General features: G+C 54.3%; 1 protein-coding gene across 1 annotated transcript in view; it reads left to right on the top strand.

Annotated features, from left to right (window-relative positions):
* Nucleotides 1–4,680, top strand: part of BRINP1 (BMP/retinoic acid inducible neural specific 1) — an 86,533-nt gene that overhangs the window by 985 nt on the left and 80,868 nt on the right. The window lies entirely within an intron of this gene.

The following is a 4,680-nucleotide window of genomic DNA, read 5'->3' as shown; positions in this document are numbered from 1 at the left end:
GGGGGAGGGGACCGTCCCCGAGGAGATGGTGTCATCTCCACTTAATCCGCCGCTCCGCTTTAGCAAGTGACAAGCAAATCGCGGAGGAAAAGGAAAGTCTGTCGCCTTGAATCCCACAGTGGGCTGATTGCCTCGACTTCTGGTGGGCACGGGGAGACAGCGGCAGAGCCGGGGGAGGACGGCGATGGCGGGGGGGGGCTGGGGGGGGGGGTGGTTGCGGGCACCCCCCAGCGCAGGGGCCCGGGTTTCCCCCACCTCGGCTCCCAGCGCTGCTTGCGAGGCTGCTGCCGAGCGTAACTTTGCTTTTTGCAGCCCATGGGGAATGGGGGACGTAGGGCATCTCCACGCCATTGCATCAACCCCGAGGTCCGGCACAGCCCAGGTCTAAAGACCCAGCAATGACCCAAAGAGAGGTGGGCGTAGGTGTGAGTGTGTGTTTTGGCTTCGGAGAGTCCCTCTGTGCTTCTGCTTGGGAGTGGGGAAAGGAGGAGGGGGTCACTTCTTAGATGCAGTCTCCTTTTCATGGAGAGAAACAAGCAGCAGATGAAACGCTGGCAGTCTCAACGTGTGGCTTTAGCCTTATGAGTGACATCTGCACTAGGTAGGACAGAAGGATCCTTCGTGCTGTACTCTGGCTGTTCATCTGGGTGCATAATAATCATTTGTTAATGGCAGTTAAGCTGCTTGCCTGAGAGTTGTGGAGAAGTACTTGAGTGTTAGCGAGAGGAGGAGGCAGCAAGTAACGAGGAGACGATGCTTTGGCACAAGAAATATAAGATAATATAATTTTTCTGTTCCTTAAAAGGGAAAAAGATTGATCAGATCTGCTTGTGAGTGACAGACAGACAAACCCAGGCTCTCTCCCTCCCACACAGCACATACAGAAGCAGTCGCGTTTTCCTTGCACGCATGTACACGCTAAGCACATAAAGCACACGTTGCCGAACTCGTACAGCCGGCACGCTTAAACACATGCTTAAACCCTGTGCTTCAGCCCAGCAGCTCGATCTTGCTCTCCCATGGAAGCTACACAGCCCCGCAGCTCCCTTGCACGCAGACACACAGTCCTGATCTCCACACGAATAGGCACCGTAATGTGCAGGACTGCATTGATATTCTCATTACGTGAATCAAGGATTCAGACATTCACACGAGCGTGCTCACGCTGTCTTCTTTGCAAGTCTCTTGGTAGGTGGTTTGCACCTTCATCGTAGGCTTCTGCCTCGTAGCTGGTTCCAGGCATTGATTTGGGGTTTGTCTGACTCCAAAGCCCTTTGCCACACAGCAGAAAAGACGTTTTGTGAGTCTGCATTTGTTTTACTGCTCTTTGCATGGTTCCTCGAACTCAGTAATAATTTTGCTACTGGAAAAACAGCAGCCAGGGGACCAGGGGATGGCTGGGGGGAGCAGTGGCAATCCCATACCCGTCATATCCTCTCTGATCAAGGACCAGTCTGTGAGAACGTGAAGTGCTATGCTGGAGTCACATTTGGTTTTTCCACGTCTGAGTGTGTGTGAACAAAACCGCATATGCATCTATAGCTAAATATACACAGCGCAGGCTCCACTTCAGCCGTACCCAGGTTCAGAGCAAAACCTTCCCATCCTTAGAGTACAAACACAAATCTGCCTTTGCAAGCTCCTCCGGTCAGAACTGGCGTAGTACACACGGGGGAGATGATGTCACTGGCATTAGAGGTATTTAACCAGCACCCCCCTCTGACCTTCCTCCCCTTCCCCTCTTTCCATCGGGCCTAGGAAGGAGGCTGTGCTATTCTCCGAGAGCAGGAATGGAATGGGGCCGACTAGAGTCTACATTAAAACTTTGGAGGGGAGAAACATAGGGTGAATTGGCTTGCTGTGGGTAAAAAGATATCCCAAAAGAGGTGATGGAGAGCATAGCTCTGTTCCCTCCTCACCGTCACTGTTTACTACATTGGAAGTATGCGTAAGGCTGATGCTAAACACTACAAGGGAGTGGGTCTGCCAGCAGACTATAATCGCTGTTGTCTGTGTAACAGAAATACTTCAAAGCCAAATCCCTCCGTCTTTGCTCAGGCAGAAGTCCCGGTGCCTGTGCTGAGTGCATTGCTCAGGGAAGCGCTGCAGAAACTGGCTCCGGTCGGGAACCGGTGAGTTCGCACTGGCTCCCTGCCCACCCCCAGAAATGGATGGATGTGGATTTCTAGAGTCTGCCCAAGGCTCGGTGTCAGCACGGTGCGAGCAGCCGTCGCAGGGAGGTTCAGAAAGAAGGGGAATAATAATAATAATAATATATGTATATATATTTATCTCCAAAGCTCGAAAACGTGGATGAAAATCACCTAGGCACCGAGCATCATGCCGCTTCGTGCGGAGAACCAAGCGCGGACCCCCCCCCCCCCGGTCCCCGTCCCCCCGCGGTCGGGACCCGGCCGCAGCCGCGCAGCTCCGCGGAGCCGCCGGGCGGGCGGCGGCGCCTTGTCCCGGGAGGGGGCGCTGTGGCTCCACGCAGCCCACCCGAGCCGAGCCGAGCCGAGCCGGGTGGGGGGGGGGGGGGGCCCCCCCCCCCCCCCCCCCGCCCCCGCCCCCCGGGGAGGGGGGCCAGCCACGCTCTGATACCGGGGGGGGGGGGGGGGGGGGGGGGGGGAGGGGGGGGAGACCACGCCCGGGGGGGGAGGAGAGGGCTAAATAACAACAGGGCTCTCTTCTCCGAGGAGGCCAGGTGCAGCTGAATGGGTTGGGGCCGGATCCTTCCCGCTGCAAGGCGGCAGAGCCCCGCTGGTGGGTGCGGGAATCCTGCCCAGGATCTGGCCCGATGCGCGCAGGAGGCTTTGGCCTGGTGATGAAATGCAGCTACTTCTGGGACAGAGCCCAGCAGCTTTTCCGTGCCAGCAAATACTACAGGGGAAGTGAAAAATCGCTTCATGCATTGAAAGTGCAGAGATGAACTTAGCGAGGCAGAATATAAATTACCCAGAGTTAGGTAGCTGGTGCCCTGCGCTTTGATTTACACCATCCCTCTCGCAAAAAGTATCACGAGATTTTAACAACCGTAAGGACCTTGGCCCATTTCCTTCCAGGCCACACAAGAGCAGCTTCCCAAAAAGGGAGAACGTCCACGCATGGAGAGACCCAGCTTCTAAATAAACCCACTGTCCGATCCTCTGCTTCTTCCTCGTGCTTGGAAGATGGCTGCTGCCCGGGGCAGGATAGAAGGCTGGCTCACCGTTGGTGCTGAGCTGAGTTGGGGCAGAGCATCTCCTCCCGGCTACGCGGGGCAGCCCGGGGTGTTTTGGGTGCCCCGGGAGGTTTTGCTGTGCTCGCTGTGCCAGGTCCAGGAGAGCTGCTGGGAGCGGAGCTCAGTTGGACAGGGATGCGGCTTGTAATCCATGTGGGAAAGGGAAATGTTATCAAGCAGGGAGGCCTGGGGAAGGAAACTGGATGTATCCCCTGGGTTCCTCTGTCCAGAGAGAGCCGAGCATGGGCAGAGTTGGACTAGATGGATCGGGTGATGTTCAGTGGGGTTTGGGAGTAGGCGCAGAACAGCTGTTGCTGGCACGAGGGGCTGAACAGCACCATTTCAGGAAAGAAAAAATGCTGGGACTAGTGGGAGGAAGGGAGAGGAGAAAGAGGAGAAATCAGAGGAGCAGCTGATTTAGCCTGAGCTGAAGACAAGCAACAGACTCAAGTTTACTTTGGGGATGCTGGATCAGATCCTAAATGAAGGTGGCATAAACTGGCATATGCATGTCATTTGGAAAGCTGGCTGAGGGTCAGGCCCTTGATCCGCTCGGTGCTGGGGCAAGGGAGCCTTGCAACACGCTCATACCTTTGCAGCCCTCTGCTCAGCACGCTTCTTTCTTGCAGCCGGGAGGCAGGAAGGCGTAAAGCAGCATCACAGGAGAGAGAGAAAAATTCTTGTTTATTTTTGTTATTTGTTCTCCTGAAGTCATGTGCTACAACCCATTTCATAGAAGCCCACAAGGTGCAGCTGGAAGAGTGTACATACCTACCGCAGTGCTGCTGCCACATCCCCTGACAGGCCTGCTCAGCGCTGGCTACAAGTGAGGACCGTGGTGGCACTGAGGTCCCCGCGGCTCAGCTGATGGCACATCTCGAGGTGTTGACACAGGAGCTGCAATGCTTCAACTCTCACACAAATAATTCCCCTCTCCTACTTCATAAAAACAACCAGTTTCACTGTCCTTCCCCTGGCAGTAGGGCTACGAGTAAGGCAGAGCCGCAGGAGCTGATCGGAGCAGAGAATCTAACCCAGCTCCAGATGGCCTCCAGGAGAGGATGGAGTGAATAGCCTTTGCCAGATGCATGCTGGCGTGGTGTTTGTATTGTTAATGTTGTATGCATTGTTATTATTACTGTTTGTGTTGGTGACAGAAAGGCTGGGCAGAGGTAGAAGTTCAGGTGCCAGGAGCACCAGTACGGCTCTCAAGGCCTCAAAAGAATATTTTGTATGCATTAGCAGTGGGCACTGTTTAACGGAGTAATGCCAGCACAGTGACATCTTTCCTTCCCGGCATTAAAAAAATTACAACAAAACCAGCTCTGCACTGATACACACCAGGCGATGACACAAACCAAGCTACAAGGGGTTCTCAAGAACAGTTCCAGAATTTTGTTCCAGGGCTTTTAGTTGTAAAGAAAAAAAAAAAAAAAAAAAGGCAAAAAAAAAAAAAAAAA

This window comes from Oxyura jamaicensis, chromosome 17 (genome assembly GCF_011077185.1).
Source record: "Oxyura jamaicensis isolate SHBP4307 breed ruddy duck chromosome 17, BPBGC_Ojam_1.0, whole genome shotgun sequence".
Classification (NCBI taxonomy): domain Eukaryota; kingdom Metazoa; phylum Chordata; class Aves; order Anseriformes; family Anatidae; genus Oxyura; species Oxyura jamaicensis.
The sequence above is the reverse complement of the archived record's forward strand: the minus strand, read 5'-3'. Positions and strand labels throughout refer to the sequence as shown.